The sequence below is a fragment of the Athalia rosae genome, chromosome 1 (genome assembly GCF_917208135.1).
Source record: "Athalia rosae chromosome 1, iyAthRosa1.1, whole genome shotgun sequence".
Classification (NCBI taxonomy): Eukaryota; Metazoa; Arthropoda; class Insecta; order Hymenoptera; family Athaliidae; genus Athalia; species Athalia rosae.
Genome location: NC_064026.1, coordinates 28,596,972 through 28,618,637, shown reverse-complemented (window position 1 = coordinate 28,618,637; position 21,666 = coordinate 28,596,972). Strand labels below are relative to the sequence as shown.

General features: G+C 41.5%; 1 protein-coding gene across 2 annotated transcripts in view; it reads left to right on the top strand.

Annotated features, from left to right (window-relative positions):
- The window catches only part of LOC105683508 (putative polypeptide N-acetylgalactosaminyltransferase 9), a 160,509-nt gene that overhangs the window by 14,887 nt on the left and 123,956 nt on the right, over positions 1–21,666 (top strand). For both annotated transcript variants that reach the window (XM_048657361.1, XM_048657347.1), the window contains exon 2: positions 786–832. The gene's annotated coding sequence lies outside the window, so the exon portion shown is untranslated. The remainder of the gene's footprint in view (positions 1–785; positions 833–21,666) is intronic.

Sequence of the window (21,666 nt, the reverse complement as noted above, 5' to 3'; positions counted from 1 at the left end):
CGCAACCGTGCAGACGCGTGCGATTCATTTGAATGAAAACTTGATTCGTTTTCATTTTTGGCAAATTAATCTCGACGCGGGGATCGAGGAAAATTGTCGACCGAATGTTGATTTGTTTTCGGTGACTTGTTCGATGCCAATATGCATAGGACGGAGTAATTTTGTGACTTGTTCGCAGCCGCTGCAGGGTGTTAACGAACACACGTGCGTTCCTGCTGCATATACGTGATGTAAATTTTCCCTCTTCATAGGTGTTTCTGACGCCTCGCGCGTTTGAATGTGCAGGTGACTGAGAGCTGAGTTTCTGCTCGAGCAATTCAGTAATTTCAGAATTCCTGGGGCTTTCATTCCCTCGTCCTCATTTCAACTCCCACTTTCGCCCCTGCAGATCTTCGGCGCGCAATCCGAAAGACGTTGATCGCAGTACTCTGCGGTTTCAGCAAATATAACACACCACCCTACCGCCTTCCGCGTCTGCCTTTGCTTCCGCTCCCGTCGAAATTGACACCCCTTCTCGGATTATTCTAGTCGAAGCTCATTTCGGCGTCCCCGATGACTCAATTAATTGCGTTCGTCGGTTAACTTCAGACCGGTACAGATATCCGGATATATCTGTGTGCTCAGGTTATGTACTCATCAAATCCCACGTGCAGAAATTATCCGGAGAAAATCAATCTCCTGCGGCGAAAGAATAAGCCGGTATATCGATTTGTCGGGTGAAAGCCATAAAAAAATCTTGATCCCGATCATTTATTTTAATATGACTTTGGTTTTTATTATTTCAGACTTGGGGAACCCTGAGAAGAATAGGAAAAAATCGCATCCGCCCTAGGTATGTACGTGGTATCTAATTCAATTTTTTCCTAATTCTTACTCGATTTATTTGGTCATTTTGTTCGATATCCATTTTGCAATTTTATTGAATTTTTATAAAACTAACATCGCATTTGATTTCATTCGTCGTTTGAATTCTTGTGACGTGATTCTTTCTCAATTTCACTTCATTTTATTTCACCTGCGTGTTGAGTTTTTTTTTCGTTGTGAAACTACGAATTTTTCTCATCGAGATATCTCAATTTTTCTACTCTAAAAATCGAAAAATTGGTAATAACTCGATCAATTTAATAGATAAATCAATTTGACTTTCGAATTTGAAATCCTGAGATCAAAAAACAAAAAAATAGCATAGAAAACCCGATAAAAAAAGTGTTGATTTTTAAATCCCAAAATCAAAAAAACTCCAAGGGATTTTTTCCCTTTTGGATCTTTTCAATTTTTGGGCCAAAAATGAAGTATTTTAACAATTGATCGTAGGACACTTTTCTAACGTATTTTGACCTCAGGAATCCGAATCTGGAAGAAAAATTGATCTATCTCTAAAATTGACCGAGTTATCGCCAATTTTCAGCATTTTAGGGTCAAAAATAAAAAATTGATTTTTCAGTCTATACTAACGTAATTTGAGCTCAGAAATCCGAATCCGAGAGAAAAATTGATCTATCTGCCAAAATGACCGAGTTATCCTCATTTTTTCGCCTTTTTTACCATAAAAATGGAGATATCTCGAAGGGAAAAAATCGTAGCTCAATTTGGACGACGGATTCGTATTCCTGAGGTCAAATTACATAAGAAAAGTGCCATATGATCAATTTTAAAAAATAAAAATTTTTGGCCAAATTTTGAGATTTTTCCAAGGGGTACCCCTTACGATTTTTTCAAATTTTGGCCAAAAATTTTTATTTTTCAAAATTGATCGTATGGCACTTTTCTTATGTATTTTGACCTCAGGAACACGAATCCGTTGTCCAAATTGAGCTACGATTTTTTCCCTTCGAGATATCCTCAAATTTATGCCAAAAAATGCGAAAAAATGAGGATAACTCGGTCATTTTTGAAGATAGATCAATTTTTCTGTCGGATTCGGATTCCTGAGCTCAAATTACATTAATATAGACTGAAAAATCAATTTTTTATTTTTGACCCCAAAAAGCTGAAAATTGGCGATAACTCGGTCAATTTTAGAGATGGATCAATTTTTCTTTCAGATTCGGATTCCTGAGGTCAAAATACGTAAAAAAGCATATTAAACCCAATTAAAACAATGATTTATTTTTTGCTCAAAAATCGAATCTTTTTTTGGTGAACGTGTGAACTCGGATTCCTGAGGTCGAAATACATAAGAATAACATAGGAAATCTAAGAAAAAAAATGTCGATTTTTGACCCCAAAATCGAATAGGATACCAACGAACTTTCCTACTAACTCTACCTCATAGCCCCGATGGTGCACGAGGGGATAACCTGTGAGAAGTGTGCATCATATAATGTTGAAAATCAATCTGTTGGAAATTTAATTAGAAAATGATTCTGTTTCAATCACTATGGGCGTCCATTCTGTTCGTGCCGATATTGCTCGCTTATATTTCTCTCATTATTTTATATTCATTCTACGCTTCTCCTCGAGTTGCCAGAGGCAAAATAAACCTATCGGATGTTAAATATTACCTAAAGGTTGTATAGTAATAACTTCGTGCTAGGATGATAACATTCGCTACTCGTTCAGCCAGTAAATACCATATTCAACGGTCGATTACAAGGAATTTCTTTACGTTTCAATAATTTCTTCGATGCAGACAAAACGTCGATGGTTCCGAGGGCGTAATTTCGTCGGTTGCTATTTTCAATGCAGCGGTATCACCTGCGTTATGGAACGCGTTCCCGTCACCACCTGCAAATATACAGCGTTGATGCCAAATGGGGAATCTTACAAATTATGATAGATTGCTTTCCTCGGTATAGTATATCAGGACAGTGATCAATTGAGGTTTCCGCTAGCTGCTGATCGATTGCTCGAAATTTATACACCGCCGTATAAACATTCGCGCGTGGCTATTTGCTCATCGTCTGCGATCGTCTGCGATCGTCCGGAGATCCATCTCGTCGTCGCTGAATCTGCGAGTCGTCCGAATCACGCTAAATTCACAATGAATCTTCACAATCGCGAGATTCTTTTTTCTATAAATTTTGCGTCAGTATAGTACTGCATGCGGTGGTTGAGTTTTATTCACGTTCGTCGCGTTGACAATTCGCAAAAATTTACGGTTCCTCAACCGACGAGTTTGACGAATATCGAATTTCCGATAGCTTCGCAGAAAGTGGCTACAAAGTTTTTCCTTTCAGCTGCGAAAGAATATAACACAGTCGACGATTCGACCATTTTTTGCAAACGGACACAAAGTGGAACGCAACGCGATAAACTACAAATTGCTGAAATGGAAGATCTTTCTGCTCGCCGAGAGAAAGAATCCATTGCTGCAGTACGACGTATAGTATCTGTTTACATTTAATATATATATCCATTACACACTTATCACCGGGCATACGTCTATAGATTGTATTTCCATTCGGTATTTTTCTTACCACTTTACCAGTCTTCGTTTTCTTTTTAAATCGGATTTCTCATCACGCAGAGAATTTCTTTCCCTCGGTTTCTCTCTTTTTTTTTTTTTTTTTTCAACCGCTATCAAGGTCGAAAATATCCCGAAGACTGTACCCGCGGCTGTAAAAGCGTTATCATTTTTTTTCTGCCATTTTTCCAGAAGAGATGAGAAAAAATAAAACAGTGTACATTAAATGGATAAAAATACAGCGAGCTTGCATAGAGTCCTGCATATTTAGGGCTTTATATCGCTCATACATATTTATATATAGGTATACATCCACTCGAATATCTTCATTGACGTGTTTGATACATGAAAAGCTCCGACGTCGCACTCCGCTCACGTTACGGGTGCTTTCGCCGCTGCACGACAGACAGGCATTGGCCATGGGCGTCGCAGGGGAACGGTGGAGGACCGCGGAGGTAACGTCACGGCCGCGACGCCCTGGTCGATGGCCTCGAAGGCTTCCCGAAGGCCACACAGGAGCTTCTATCGACGTTGTTAGCCCACCCCGCAGCTCGGTGCCGCTGCCGCTGCCGCTGCTGCTGTTGCTGCTTGGGTTACCTACCTACCGGCCTGCCTACCTGTAGACTCATCTTCAATTTCGAAGCTGATGCGAAATGGACCGCCTCGATCTCCCCCGGCCCCCCGACCCCTTGCTCATTCGTTGCGATCTCCTCGACGATTCGCGTATATCCGACGCGAAATCTTCTTGAGATTTCGTTACGCAGGTTACGGATCTGTGAATCGGTATAATTTGGGCGGTCGAACGAAGTGCAGGTCCAACGGGGTTACAGTCATGCACTGTATTCCGAGCGAATAAATTATTCGTCGGAATCAATCGCTGTGACGTTATACGGGGTGAAATTAAGTTTCATTATATTAGAAATGAAAGAAAAAAAAAGAAGTAAAAGTATTTAATTGAATTCGCGTAATTTCTAATACGTTAACTTCCTACCGATGTGGTAACTCGTAATTTTCTTAAATCGATACGGAACGTGGGTTATAAGAAATGTCACGCGAACTTTTAGCGCCAACGTGAAAGCTTCTTCCTCGTGAACAAAGAAGTGTAGGTACGTGGATACGTATACGCGTTATATACGTTCACGTACAAGTATAGAGTGAAACACTCTTTACTTCGAGTCCCCCCCACGTCTTTTGTTTTAAACGATTAAGCTTTTATCTTAATAGTCGAGCTTCGCAAATCGAAACCAACCCGACCTGACCATTTTTCTACGTCACGGAAACACGCGGACAGACGTACCAATGCTCATTTTTTGGGTAGGATATTTTGTCTGACTGGCGCACGTCTCGTTCATTTTGTTTATCATTTCATTGTAACGAACAACTTTTTTATAAACGGAGCTTGGAGTTACCCGTTGTTTGTTGATTAAACAATCCAAGGATTAGAGTTTGTACCGAAAATGAAAGTCATGAGTTTCTACCTACTCATGCATTTATAAGTTTGACAATCTGCAAGCTGATCTTTGCTGTTTAACTTGGCTTGTCGTTGTGTACGCCCGCGAAGTCGACACGCCATTTTCTAAAAATCGATTTCTTTTTCTCTTCGGATTTGTAGAATTTTCAAGATAAGAGTCGTCAACTTTTTGATCGGTTTACGAAATGGGTACATATTTGAAAAAAAAAAAAAAATCAACCTCCTTCAGCATCAGAATTCGAAAATCGAAATGTAAAAATTCTCTGGCGAGAATAAATGTGGTCCTTCTTCTCTTTGATTTTTTTGGGAAAAAAATCAGGTCGTTTCACCGGAGCTATTCACTGTGTCGGAATTAACTCCACGCGGAATTCCGACTGTATATCTATGTATTGATGTACCTTTCGGGACTCTCACCCTCGCAATCGTAGTAGCATCTTGGTATCTTTTCGTTCGTTTTCGCAGCCATAACCCTCGGCGATCAGGTACCCAATCGAGCCGTCTGTCACTCAAATACTTTCGGGGATAAGCTTCACCAGGATTGACGTGATCGCTATTACCCTCAACTAGGATGATCGATTCCTATCATATACGCAGCTTATTTACCCCCTTTTTTTTTTCTCTTTTCTCTTCCTGCACGGATGCAGCGTTTTCCTCCCTCCCTGTAGATTACGAATTGATCAACGTTTCAAGCTCTCCTAATCATCCGGAGTAGAAAATTTCACCCTTTTCGATAAAATCGCCCCCGATTCCATAAATAAAAATAAAGCGATCATTCCTCAATCTATATAGAGCGCATTGATTGATGACTTCTGCTCGAACACCAATCGGTCGAACCGTTGCGAGGCCGATATCAAATAATTTCGTAGTTCAAAGAGATCCCTATCCAATAAGATATCGCACTCAAAAAAAAGCACATGATTTGAAAGCATAAATAATCGATTGGTTTTTTTTTTTTTTTTTTTTTTTCACGGGTCGAGAGGATCCGAACCATCTTGTGTAGTAGGTATACAAGTTACGTTAAAATAAACCGCGCTCGCCGAACAAACTTTTTCCTTTGAAGTCGAAAGAAAGTTAATAATACACGGTCGAATGGACAATGTCCCGTTCGCATGAATAGACGCATTTTATTGAATCTATATTTCAGCGGATCGCGAATGAATATTAATAAAATAAACGAGTATAATATATTGTGCACCGAGGGCACGAAGTGGCCTTTTCAGACCTCGTGTGTGGAGTTCGCGGTACGAGTCGAAGAGAGGAGTACTTCAATCGCACACGAGGTCAAAAAGCCCACTTAACCCGCGATACACACCATATTTTTTCGTAACTCGTGTATTCTTCTTCGCGTTTTTTTTTTTTTTTTTTTGTTTCTTTCTGCATATAAAGCGGGGTTAACGTGACCGTTTTCAGGAACACCGAGTACCCGTTTGTACATATTTGATTTTTCAACGGGCGATAAACGGTCACTTTAGGCCCGCTTAATGAGTAAAATAAAAAAGCGCAAAACTCGTGAGCTTTGTGTACAGATGCATTTTCTGTTGGTGGTATAAGCAGATTATTGACCTTCGTTAATACGTTACTCTATCGAGTCTCGATAATTATTGATCATATCTATCAGCCAAGCATAGCAGAATCTCGGAAATTAATTAGAAACGTCTTTGATGTCTGCGCTCGGACGGTGAGTAGAGTCGTATCTGCGCTATGCCGTTTCATCGTTCTATTTGCACTTCGTGTGTAGTGCTTCAGGGCGGACTGATTTGTCGGTAAAATTTAATCAATGTAACGCGTATCCATAGGTACAGCGAAATCACGACGTATTTCGGTCGCTGCCATTTTCATTCGAGATCTTGATCTTTGATATCGTCAATTTTTAACATCGTCGAATTTACTCGGTAGAAGAAGACCGCGTCAAAGTTGGATATCGATACGTCCGCGTAAAAAAGGGGCCAATTCAATTCTTGAAACTGCAATTATCGTTGTATCGTAACGCGCGGGTTGTAGCGATCGCTTTGCGGTAGAAACAATGATTTTTGGTTGATGACGTCGTTAGTCTTAACACGCCCGACAAGAGTCGCGGTATCGTACAGTGGTAGGCGAGGGTGTCAAATTTCTCGGCAAAGTCAAAACGGGCGGCCTACTTGATTTTCGTCAATTAATCGCCCGATGGAAATGAACAGGTGTTGTCGGTATAAGTGCCTCTATAGACGACACGTAGGTTCAGACTTGAAATTCTACCCTCCCTTGGGTAAATCGTGATACCGCGTAAGCGTTGGAATAGATAGATAGATAGATATACATTCATTTTGCGAACGTCTTTCGCAACTCTCACGCGACTACCGATTCGCTGATTATCCGATGAAAAATAGGCGACTGTACGAAGATCGGAATGTATCAAATTCACGCATTAATAGCTCTTTCATTCGAGCAATTTTCAAGTCAACCGGTTAACCGATCGATCCGATCATTAAGGTGATTGATGCTTCGCATGATGTGCCAACAGGGGGAATTTCGGCCCAACCCAACGAACCGAAACTCTCTCTTCCTCGGGTGTCAGGAACGTCACTCACTCACTCACTCACTCACTCACTCACTCACTCACTCTGTAAGGGGTAGTAACGTCGCTGAGGAACCCTGAAAGCATTTTTATCTTCGCCTGTAAGAACAGAAAATCCATACACACGCGGGTATGTGTAGATATACCACCTCAACACCACGTCGGCATCCGAGAACACGGAGTAAAATGTTTACAAAAAGTGGAGCGTATATCGAGCTCCACTTTTCAATTTCCACTTTGAAAAACCTACCAAGTCAACGCTCGATTGCGAAAAGGATTTTCTAAAATTTCCGTCAAATTCCGTTCCTCATTTCAGGCCGAACTCGGGCTCGGATTAGTTTCGAAAATGGAGATAGCGATTTTCGGTATACTCCGGAGATCAAGACTTTAATTTATTTTTCTTCGCCGCGTACACTCGAAATGATGAGTACGGAGAACGAAATATACCCCTGTACTTCCGTCATATGATGCGTTATGAATGTTCCTCAACAATAGGGCAGAGATATATTATTCAGCGGGGCTGCATTTGACGTGTCAAAATCCTCCGAGCTTTGGTATTTGTTTGTATGTATGATGCGTGTACGTGTGAAAATATATTTGCATATTACTCGGATGATGTGTTTATCTTGCACGCGATGCACAAGCGGAGAATGTAAGTGAGGTTAGCCTTTTCCTTGTAATGCAGGTTGGGTGCAGGGTATGACAATCGAATTGCGCATTCCATATATCTTCGGTATAAACAATTCCGTAGCATTGTCTGCAGCATGGCTTATATATATATATATCTACCTGTATAAAGTACATGCATACCTACGTGTAACATATACGTGTAATCCGCTGGTGCTTCACGGTACGTAGAGTGTTCGTTTCCTTCCATGATTGATGAACATTACCGAGGGAATTCCTCCCACGATCGGCGGTATGGGTTCCGTACCGAATGTCGAATCCCCACAGAAACGGATTCTCTCCTAATTATTAGAAATAACACGATGCAGTGGCGCGTGCTATCCACGTACAGCGGGTCAGCAAAAAAATAGAAAAACAACTGCAGCTAATTACGACGTCAAGTAAAATCTCTGGTCATATTTTTTCAGACACTTCTCATCGTCGGACGAAAACGTCGGATGAGATTCGACCCCAAGAGCGCAGCTTTTATTCGCACTTCGAAATCGGGGTATTACAATGTTTATTTTCTGGCTAACTCCGCTGCCGAAATACTACCCCATTTTCAATCTTCTCTCTCCTATGTGGCTTCCGTTTCGATATACCTACGCATATATCTATTATTTATATACATCGGTTCGTTATCCAGCGAGTAGTTACCGTACATAGGTATATACCATATAGGGTATTACTATGTCGTATGTATGTGCAATGGGTTCGCCCGCGGTTACACAATACCAGCAATTACTCATGTTCCGATGTAATTAAACTCCGATAATATGATATCTCACGCAAATAACATTTATTGTTAGCTCGATTCCGTCATTTTTTCCGTTCCCCCCGGGGCTCGCGATTCGTTGCTATCATTTTTTTCTAAATTCATCCGAAGTTGTACGTCGTACACAACGTACGCACGTGTACGTATATCTTCTTATCACCCCGCCCCCTTTTTTTGTCGCTTCCTCCGAGTCGCGCAAGTTTCAACGATTCCCTTATCCGAGGATGCCGTGTATCGCGTGCTCCGACTACGACGACGAAGACGACGACGACGGAGGTGGTGGTGGAATCTCCCCATTTTTGTACGTATACGTGTGTAACACAGGATATCTGTGTGTATATATATATATATATGTATCGTTATTTCAATAATAACGAGACAACGACTTATTGTTAGCGTATAACGAAAATGTGCCTTATCGCGTTGATGCTTGGTGTAAGCGAACGGGGAGAAAGACTTTCTGAGAGGCTTCGGGCTTCAACGTGTGCTGACTGTATATCCTCCAGATCCTCCCCTCTCAAGGTCTTACGGATGATAAGTGTATAGATGTACAACAAGCTATACGCAAGCGAAACCGAAAAGCGTTCGTTCCGTCACAAAAGGGCAAAGCTGGCGAAAATCGGGTACGTTAACTCGTCCGTATGAAATTAAAAAGAAAAGTATACTCTTTAAACACTTGATGAAACAAAAAAGAAAAAAATAAAAAAAAAACCAACCGGTTTCGTCAAGAACCAAGCTTGCAGTTACAGCGTATTATTTTCTCTCTCGTGATATGAAAAGCAATTACAGACTCCCTACAAATTTTCTCCACTGAATTTTTCGAAAATCCAAGTATCTGGAATTTCAAGACCACAAGCTGTACGTAGTGGTTCGAGAAAGGATTGAGGAAATTTCAGTCGGAAACTTTCTGCGAATGTATGAAAAAAAAAAGGAGAAAATTCTTACACGATACAGGTACAGCTCGCGGCGATATTTTGGACTGTATAAATCTGTGTAACAACGTAGGTAATAATTACTCGTACGACATGTGGTTTTCCAAAGCGCGATTCACCGTTACCCGATAATTGAATCGTGCGACCGTCTTCTTCTCAACTATACATGTACATAGACGCGAGTGTTCATTCACCTGTACCGTGTATGTCGTCGCAGGTACTCCACAGATAATACCATGTGTAATCACTAGCCGAGGTGCTTCTGTAACACGCGATACGATGCACCGTGTACTCCATGTATAAAATGTAAACTACTACTACCCACACACACAGAGACGTGGCGTACGCGAGTACGTGTCTTGTACACGTTCGTGATTTCTACACGCGACAGAATTAGCTAGAAGTTAATCACGACAAGGTAGGTAGGTACTGCAAGCCAACGCCCTTGGGGTTTCAGGTAGAACGTGTATTACCGATAATTTCACCTATTATTTATATCCGTTCATCTATATGCTTTGCCTTTTCTTTTATCTAACTGGACACGATATATAGTTGGAGAACAAATAACGCATGCACGGGTGGGTAACATGCGAGTCGGACACGAGGTATATCCTCGTGCGTTGTATCTGCATACGTGTACCTCACGCCCGATTGAAATGACGGATGTAAAAGAGAAGAAAGAGAGAAAAGAAAAAGAGAGAAAACGATCGTTTGAAACTTTTTAATTTCGACTGCGTACGTTCATGTTTATTGATATAATTTAATTTCGACCGCGTCGAATTTCAAATGATTTTTTATTACGAACGTTTTCAATTTTGGCGTTATATGAGCCACAAAAAATAACTTTATCAATTTTCAAGTCGCTTTGTGTGTATTAATAGCTTATTGCTTGCGGGATTCGTTGCGGTGTATTAATAACTTTGGAGTAATATAATCCGCATATTCCACATAACTATATCGGTTCACCAATTATACACCTGTCAATTTGTGTACCTTACTTATAATAATAATCCAATCAATCGCCACGAGCCGATTGGCGCTAGTAATAAAAGCGAAAAACTAGAATCAGTCCCGGGGTGAACTCGCGTCAGATTTTTGCTCGTAGCGGGAGTATGTCAAATTATAACTCATAATTATCTCATCAAATTTCACAAAAATGACGAATTGAAGAAAAAAAAAAAAAAAGAGAAAAAGAAGACAAATCTGACGGAGTAGTAGATTCGTCGAAATTCATTTCATCGTACGCGGTGTATAAATCCCTGTAGAAAATGAGAGTGAATCGAATGGAAAAAAGTAAATGTTACATGGGATAGTAATCCGATTCCTAGATACGTGGCCAGAGAACCTGAATTAAAAAATATAGGCGACAGCCGACCGTGTGCAGGTTGCAAATTCACCGTAGTATTGTGTGCTGCAGTAGCGCCACTCAATTCTCTACATCGAGGGGCACGACAGCATTCGTCGTTCTTCCATTAATGGTTTCCGCTTCCGGCGTCTCAATCTCTTACCCACCACTGTATCTACCCAAACTCCTCGCGTCCTCCTTTATACGTACATATATATATATACTATGTACAAGCGTACCTATTCATACATATGTACATACATATGTAAAATACATGCACGCCTCCGGACCACCCTGCTCCTTTCCTCTTTTCTTCCGTTTCTCATCCCCTTTATTAGTTTTCGCTTTTATTCGTTGCCCCCTTCCCTCCCCTTCGCGATTTCCATTTTCGATAGACATTTCGTCCCGTACGCTCTCATCGTCAGTTTTCATAAATTTGTAATATTTGTTCCGGATTTTTGTTATTCATTCGGATTCTCTCGGTGTCGTTCGTCCGTTACTCCGAGCTACGTACGGGCGAACTGTGAGCTGAAATACGAACCGTCGAATCGCCTACCTCATTTCATACGATAATTAAAACTCCCTATACTAGATAATTTACTCATGGTATAATGAGGTGAAGAGTTAACGAGCTAATTAGCGAACTAAATGTCTGCGGCATAATGTATTAGGTATAAAACGGTATACGTATTCCTGCAGTTCAAAAAAATGACTCCTGAAGGGGAATGTTTCTGAGGTATGCATATATCGCGTACATGTGTATAAACGTGTGTACCATAAAAATCGGACTCATTTTCGCAATTTTTTTCCTCATCTATGCGAAAGCTTGTTATATATTTTTGCGAAAAAATGTACGAAATGGTTTTTCTTTTTTTCTTGTTATTTTTCTCTAGAAATGTAGAAGTCCCTGTAATTATTTATGTGTTCCGGGTATGTAATCAGTCTCTACAAGGGGAACGGAATTTTTCTTCCTCCCTTTTTTTTTTTCTCTCTCTCTCTTCATTTTTCCGTTTTATTAAATGCGCGAGTGATCCGCCTATGTACTCGGAAGTCGGTAAATCGAGAGGCTGGACCAAGTGAACGAGTGAACCGTCGCCCTCAACGACGTCGTTATACCTACGCGTTTTACTCTTTATCCCTTTTTATACGTTCTTCGTCCTTTGAGGTTTCGATTCCCTTTCCCTTGTGATGTATAAAGGGCAACGCGGGGCTTTTGCTCTGTTTTCCTTTATTTCCTTTGATTTTCTTTTCTCCGTTGATTTTTGTTCGGTGCCGGTGTCGCGAGGAGGAGACCGACGGCTATTTATAGGCTCTCGAGAAGAGGTGAGATCCGCCGATAAATTTTGGCGAGGTTCGCGGAGAGCGAGATAACCCGGGGAGTAAGAGTTCGCTACGAAAGCCAAAGGCAGAGCGGAGAAAGACGAGGCGGATTTAGACCCCGTTACCTTCGTTATACGTTATATCATATTATTACGCTCGCCCATAAACTCTGACCTTATATCCTTCGCGCCGACGAAGAAGTGGGAATATCGCCTCCGGCGAATCAATGCGATTAATGCAACGGCATCAAATTGTGCAGCGCACCGATCGCGAACCCCCTTCGCTGCGCGTACCACTCGTTGAAATTTCAATACGATTCGGTGCTGGAAATAAGTAAGAATGAAATTTTCGTGCTGAAAATCGTATTCTATCAATTTCGGTAATTTTCAAAAAAATTTAGAGTACGAAATTCTTTTTCTATTCTCCGCATGTCTCCGGTAAATCGATTTTCATGAATATCATCGACTCGCATTTTCCAATCAACTCGTTTATACTCACGTCTCCGTACAATTATACATACCATGTATACGTGTGTGCATGTAACATCTATTGAATGTTCAGAAAAGCCACCGCGACGCGGGCGAGCAAGTGGGTCGCAACGAGCGGGCGTTAAAATCGTGCCGTGAATAAATTCCTCTGTATATATCCGACTATACGTAAAACGTGTTATATACATACATATGTATGTATAGTTGATAAGAAATTCGTTTGTATCCCCGATGGTAACCGGGACTCGAGTGCTTGCGGAGGTGGCGGAAATGGGGGGTAAAAAACGGTTGAAAAAAAGAACAGAACGAACGAACGAACGGATTTTTTTTTTTCTTTCTTTTTTTTTTTTCAAGCAAAGTCCTCGAGCGGACAATATGGGGAGAAAAAGCGTAAAAGCGATGCTTTGAAAACCGTTGCTGCCAGAGACCCGATTATCCGATCAAGAGTATCAGGGAGCTTCTCGCGGCGTTGATCGGGTCGAACGAACGCTCTCGCGGTTTCCAATCTCCCCTCTCTTTCCCTCCGCCTTATCCTCACCGGGCGATGAAAACGCATCGGCATAATGTATCGACATTTTTCGGGGCACGTTAAAAGAGAAACAAAAAGACCAATGTGGTACCGTATAGATAGGAGTGCGGAACGATTCGAATTTCTAAAATTCTCTTCTCTCTCACGCGGATCGGTCGGACCTGACCTCTGCCGAGGTGCACCGTCTATGTGTACACAACGACCTACCTAGATAATATTTTATATACATATTACTAATGTACGGCACGTAAAGTGATTGACGGTGCGTCCTCGATTAGTTGAAACCCGTGGGAATCTCGAAGATCTTCGGTCTACAGCTAACCGTTTTAGTCGATAAGATGCAGATGCCGCGCGTCCGGAGATTGAATAACCCTCGATCATCGTCATCTGGTACGTACGTACATACCTTGTCCCGAATATCTTTGATCCCAGCGTACATGCGTTGCACACATGTATATATATGTATACGGGTACCACATACCCGTCATCGTGCAGTAACTATATTAAGTACCTTTGTAACCGTTGATAGATAGTAACGCAATTTCGTCTATAATATACGTTACCTACCTCTGTTATTAACTCAATTAGTCGTACGTAATAAGACGACCACGACCGAAAATCATTCGCATCCTGCGACCTTGGCACACTGATTGCGCACTCGATATTTATTCACGTGAATCGACGCGGCGTTTCCGCCATATATTTAGCCACGTATAGGTATACGTACATTGTACCCGTTCCTCCCCTTTCGCATTAATCGTAAGTTGATTGCCGAGGTGGAAAAAAAAAAAAAAATGTCCTTTCCCTTTTATTTTTTTTTTTCAATTTCTCTAATTCTTCATGCGTATCCGTACGTGTACCACACGTGACAACGACATTTTGTCGGGTACACGAAAAATTGAAAAAACGTTCATTCGTCGCGTGATAAAATTACTCCACGCCGTATCAGGGGGATACGTATGTACGTACACATTGAATATTGATATTTGACGGAAAAATTACCGTGAATGATGAAGTTCTTTCCAACTTTCTCCTATTTCTCGGGACGTTTTGTTATTTGCCCACATTTACGATTACGATCCCTGTGTGCCCACTTTTGCGACTAAGCGACAAAATATTATTATTAATTGATAACTACGTATAAGTATACCCGCGGCTCGACGTATAAATTCAATCGGAAATCGATTTTTGACGCGTAAATTTACGGCTTTTCTCAACACAATTTCATTCGATTCATTTACAAATTCCAGACGTTGTATATTACGTTGAAATTTTTCTAACGGCGAGAATTCTTCGGACGTAATAACGGTGAAAGGATGAGTTTTGCCGACGATCCTATATATATATTTTAATGTAACACATACAAAAATTGTATTATTAATATTACGCCGCGTATCCTTGACCTTATGATTTTTTGCCGGACACGTACTTTCGAATAATTATTCATCTGATCGTAATATACATGGGGGAAGAGCGGAGTCGGTATATATCAGTATACAATCTATATCATATGTATTTAATGTTATAAACGATTGCGACAAAGCTATTCGTGACGCGATTTTTCCTTTCTGCTTTTTTATTCTCCACAAAAGACAGACCAGGTAATTGTAGAAGGAATTGAAATTTTATCAAATTTTACGACGGGATATAAAATAATAGGGTGGAATGAGGGAAAAATTTCTAAGCAGTCCTACATACTCGATGGAAAAGGAACCGTAACACTTGCGATAAAAAAAAATTGGATCTGACAAATTTTCAAGGGGTTCGCCATGTTCTGTATTATAGCTTATATCGCAAATCCGTTACAAACACGCCTGCGGAAAGATTCGATCGTAGTATTATTCTTATTATCGGAGGATAAATTCTTGCCGGTTCACGATCAAGCTCGTGTGATTTTATTCAACTTTCTAGAATATATATATACATATGTAACGATATATCTCATCCTCCGTCATTTGACAATTTCATTTTTTTTCTCCTTTTTAAAATTGGGCAAAAAATGTACCTTTCGAATATAAAATCGAACCGGGAAGGGCGACTCGTTATGATTCGGTGTTATATTTTTTTTTCCGGACGTTTCTTTTGATCTCGTTCTCACCCCCTTCATATTGCTCTTCAACGTGACGATGGCCACCGCGCGAGTGGACGTGATTTCATCTTTCATCCTTTGTTTGACGTTCATTTTTCGTTTATCTGGTTTGGATTTTTTCCTTTTTTTTTTTTTTTTTGATTTCTCATTGACAGTGCGGTATGTACAGTCGTGCTCACGAATCCGGTTCAACGGTATAGTAAATTCGAGAGCGAATGATCTAGTTTTTTTTTAAATCAAATAAACCTCAAGTTTGGTTATCTAGTTTTAACTTGACTCGTAATAATCGTTATCATAACGATAATAATGATGATAACATTGATAATAACCAGAGGAATTCATTCGCAGCACTGCAAAGCAGTGAAATTCTGCGGGTGGGTGGGGGGGGGGGGGGGCAGACCACTGGATCAATTTAAAGTCTAGCAATCCCAACAGCTGGTTCGAGAGTGAAGATGAAATTTCTAATTAATTCCTAGAACGTATAAAGCCACGAGAGCTGCCGCTGCCGCTGCTGCTGCTGCTGCTGCTCGTATCAAATATATTACCTTGATTTCGTTTTTTTACTTCACTTTTACGATATGTAGAATAATCTACGAATCTGTAGATTTCAGTTCGCTGGAGGATGGTTAATTATCAGATTTAATATTTTAATTGAAAGAGTCAACTTTTATCAAATCTTGATTTGACCGCAGGATTATTATCGATGATGTATTCGTTTGATGTATAATTTCGCTTCTTCGTTCCATTCTCTACCCACTTTGTCGTCTTCTTTTTCCTCTCCTCTTTTTCCTCTCCATCTCCTACTTTCCCTGAAGGCAGACGAGGACCATTTTTTTTTCTCCGATCGTTCCGAATCTGATCAGAGCACACGGTCTGATTCTCCTGCTGTCGCCGCTTCTGATTTCGCTCCGACATGTGATCGAGAAAATTAAAATTCACGGACAAGAATCTATCGGCGCAAAAAATTTGTCCAGATAAATCTGCGACTCGTGAACGCCTCGGATTCTCCGAATTTTGTCGGTAAGACGATCGTTCACAACTCCATTTCGCTTTGATTTCGTCGTTTTATCTAAAAGAAACAAATGAGAGGGAACGAAGGGGGGAGAGAAAACAGGGGGAAAGAGGGACAGCTTCCAATCGTTAAGCTCCTCATTATCAGTGTCCGGAAATTCCTATCACTTCCAGCTGCCACGTCATTCGCGAGATTTCGTTGCGATTTTAATTAAACTCCTACGATAAATATGAGGTATTCCGCTCGGTATTTCTGTTAAAGAGACAGGGTTTCGAGAAAGCCCTCGGTGATTATATTTTCACGAATGAAAATCAAAACGAAATATGTCCATATGGTCACGAAAAATAGAGGAAGTTATTCAATTTTTGCGCCATGCCACGCGTGGCGTCTGACGCGGGCTGATTAATAGAAAAAAGAAAAAAAAAACTAAGCTACTCCAGAGTGTGCGAAAAATTCGGGACTCGTACCCTACGTGGAAATCTTAGTGCTGCCGCTGCTGCTGCTGCTGCTGCATAATCGCGACGTCGCGTCGCGTCGAGAATTTTCGTCGCGTCGTTACGACGCCCGTCCGAGACGAGCTCACGCCGTCGTCTGTGCTATCGTATGCCCCACGGTGAGATGTATTCTTTTCCGTCCATGAAGCACTGAGCCCCAACCTAAATTCTCCTTTTTTCTCTTCTTTCTTTTTCATCTCTTTATTTTCCTAGTTTTTTTCGCTTCTTCTCCTTTTTCCTCGCTAACATCTATGGAATGATATTCCCACTCCCGTTCCACACCCCCCGGGCTCACATCAGTAAGTGAAAATAAAGTAACTCGGATTGTAAACATTTAGGTACCATTATGATACAGATCCGTGTAGACGATTTTTCATACAACGTGCGAACGTACGTTGTGCTGCCTACTCTGTAGAAGAAAGTCGAGCAGAGAAAAAAAAAGAATTTCCTCCATCTCACTTCGCTTTTCTCCGGAAAGAGAGTTTTTTTTTTTTTTTTCATCTACGTTTAGTTCTTTTTTTTTCAAAGTTTTCCTCGGATAATTTTTCTGTCTTACGTAACAGTTGTGTTTCAAATAAATAAAAAAGACACGAATGAATATATACGTCGAATGCGAATAACATTGAACGCGAGACAACGAAAAAAGTCCCCTTCTTTTGCGCACAAGAAAATTTTGTGTCGAAGAATTAAAGTATAATGCAGTGTGTATAAGTATTCAGACCCGACTCGTTCGGTCCTACGGATAAATGGATTTCTCGTGCGATTCCCTCCAGCATTCTTCTCGCCACATCTATAAAATACGAGTATAGATCATACACCTGACGGATACTCTCTTTACACCGTTGGCGTGCCCCAGCGCATTCCGATACAGAGTGGAGAAGTGCTTTCGCTAACGTGGGTATACGGAGGGATCGGAGGGGGCTGAAAATTTCAGGGGAGATTCAGTTCGGGCGGAGGTTGAAGCTGAAACGAGACACAAGCGGTAACATCGAGGGAGAAGAAGACGGTGAGAGTATTAAGGGTGTAGATATAGTGGAAGACTTGTATCGATTTCTATGAGCCGCCCGCTGCCGGCTCTCAGAAACATCCAAGCTGAGGTAGTCAAGGGCATTCCTTTGAAGGCGGTGCTTATAAAGCCGTTCAAAACCAAATCTAAATGAAGCTACCGTTACAGGAGTCCGGAAGACGCCAGACCTGGCCCTTCGGGTCTTTAATTTTTGCCTCCGGAGAATCCGGAGAAAGTCCTCGGAGATTTCGTAAATACCCTAGCCACTTCGCCCCTTTTTTCGCAAGGCTATTTTTTTGTTTTCTGTATCCATATTTTCGTATCCTTATTTCGAGGTACGAGGAAGGCTGTGTACCGGAGAGGATTTAGTATATCGTACATATATATATCCGAATCGGTGATGTGTCGGTGTTCATATTATATTCCACGAAAGCCTAGTGTTCACGCTCGGGGTAAATTGCCCGTGAATCGTGAACCTCCACTCTTCGACGGCTCATCTCGCGATCGTTATACGGTCGCACGTCACGTGAAATTGCGTCGAAATTTATTGCGGAAGAGATTTAAATGTTGAAATAATTTAGACGCTGAACCCAACCTTGGATTATTCGTTTTCGAAATTCCGAAAGAGCTGGTACTTTCGGCGATCAATCTTTGCCGAAAACAATGCGAATTTTTATACCAACGAAGAGTCTGCGTCGTTTCCAAGTAGTAGAGTTTGACCGTGTGCCCGATGGTTTTCCAAAATCGTTAACTGTGGCATAAAAATTTTTTTTGCCCGTAAATAACTTGGCTAACGCAGAGACGGAGTTATTTTTTCGTTTTACGTCCGCGACGAGGATCGTTCTACCTCCGAAGATCGTATTAGTTTTGAATCCTATATTACCGTCTGGCTGTCTTACACGTACGAGAGTATAGCAATCTCGTAAGAGAACATCTTTGGTGTAGAACTACGTTCGTCGTCGTCTGCTCCGCATCGCGTCGGTTATTTTGGAATTTCATATATCGCCGTGGGATTGTATATTGTACGAGCGCGATGCGCGCCCCGTCGCCGCTTGATTTTTCAACGTCCTCATTCCCATCCGAAAATTAGAACTTTTTCTCCACTACCCTCGATACCCTCGATATTTTCATACTTCTTTCTCCGTATCTCGTATATGCCCGCGTTTTATGGGGTAAAAATTTCCACAGAATGTGATCTCGACGTTGCGACGACGACGACGTCGGACCTCGTTCTTTTCATTTCTTGATCTTATACGTCGGTGTAATAAATGCTCCGAGGTATGAGGGCGCACAACTGGCGGGTCCGTCGGCTCTTCTATATCGCTAGGGAGCAGCTTACACCTCCTCTACCTCCTCTACCTCCTCTCACTGACGAAACGATGGACCCGCGACACAAACGCGAAAACACCCGCGCACCCTTTCACCTTAAACAAACTGCTCAATTTTGGAGCGACCTACGCTACCCGACAAAAAATGATTCTCGTCCTAAGTTTCTCGTCCGTTCATGTATCGATCCGTGAACCTGCTGTACCCTAGCTGCGTTTTATCATTCTCTACCCTGCAGCCTATGGAACCTCGTAAATCTTCCATACTACAGCTATATGAAATCAACCTATTTCTCCTCTTCCAGGTCTCAAACTATCCTAGATTATTGAGAAGCTTCTCTTCTTTCTCTCTCCGTATCGGGGTGAGAACACCGCGTTCGTTATTCTACGCGATTCCCCCGTTTTTTTTTTTTTTTTTCTACAACGCAATAAAATAATGAAAATTCAAATTTTTGAGCGAGGGGATTCTTTCCTCCTTCCTTCTCGTCTGGGGCCAGTACGTAGCCTGATTTCTGGAGCAAAACGGAAATGGAGAAAAATGAATCGCGAGGAGGAGTAAAAAATTTCCCTCGCAAACGGGGGAGAGGGAAAATATTTCCCTTCAAAGATAAATACACATACACGCCTATGTGGTATATAGTAATACGTATAGGATGCATAGGAATTGAGAAATTCGCCAGCGAGTTAGCTCGGCAGTAAGCAGCAGCTGGATTATGTACGCGAAGCAGGTTTGATTCAGGTTCAAGACCCAAGAGGAGGAGAAAGAGGGGGACGAGGAGGTGGTAGAGGAGAGGGAGGGGGAGGGGGGGGGGGTATGCCGGAGTCTCCTCAGCGGGTGCATTCCACTAGAATTTTTATAACCGAGGCACGTCGCTTCTCTGCCGTACCGTACCCTATATACATACCCGGCCCCTCGACTGGTTCTTATGGTACATGGCTTGCGAAAATCCGAAGAATTGGCATTTATTTCGTCTCGAAATTATACACGTCGCAGTGGGTATCATATGCCCTCTGAATTTGTATTCGGCCAAAAATGAAAAAATGAGAAAAAAAAAAAAATACCACCACCCAAACTGTTCTTTTTTCGTGTGCTCCGAAAGAAGAGAACATCCACGGCATTTCATTCGTTTATTTTAATCGTCTTTTTGTCTGCGGTCGTAGTATCGGAAACGATACATCCTTGCGATATTAAAATGATGAAATTTCACGTCTTTTTATTCGGGCATTATATCGTTATAGCTCGCGACAAAACTCGAGGAATTTTTTGAAATTTTCTCCTTGAGCGCGGATGTTCAGTTCCCGAGTCTATTACATCGGTTCACTTTTCTTTTTCTCTCCCTCTCTCTCTCTCTCTCTCTCTCTTCACCTTCTTTTTCCCCTTTCAATTTTTTTCTCTCTCTCTCTTCTCTCCCGTAATAATATTATACCTATACCTTCGACACGGGTAATCGAGCAGGAACCATAACGCGTAGGTATAAAAGGTACCTATATAGGATGGGCGTAACACCCTCCGTGTTATCGGAAACCCTGAAAAAAACGTCACCTCAAAAAAACTTCGACCACCACCTTCGCCGATGTTAAGCCGCGACGCTCACCGATCCGTATAACACGACGTCAAACCTCATTATCCTATAAATTTAGATAAAAATCTCTGAATAAAATGAGCGACCCTATTATCTGTGTACCAACCAATTCGATTGCAGCTTTTCGTTCTCGATGATGTTGAAGCAATAAAAAAAAAAGTCTCTCTTTGGAGATTCACTCCGAGAATTTAGTCATCGTCATTTTTGTTTTCTTTAAAAATTTTCATTAATCTTGAGGTGAAGCGGCGAAACGCCATTTCTTTCAATCACCTTTCCAGATGGGTTGTGCGCGTCCGGGTTGCACTGGAGAAATAACTTTTTCTCTTACTAATTTTCTTCCGCTCTGTATATCATGTATACATACATACATACGTACGCATATAGAGAGCAATATGCCTGTGTGTGGATTATCCGAGGAAGAGACAGCTCTAGCAATAACTTTTGCCAGTAGTAATATCAAACTGAATTCTCAAGATTAAACTCCTGTTTGGGTTGGCACGAGGCACGCGGCTTGCAGTAGCGAACAGCTACGACTTATACTAACTTCCTATATTTCCTTCCTTATTCCTTCCTTCCTGCCTACCTACCTACCTACCTACCTACCTACCTACCCCGAGGGCATAATGCTCGAAAGAGAGAAATATAAGAGGGGCATAACTGCAGGGAAAGAA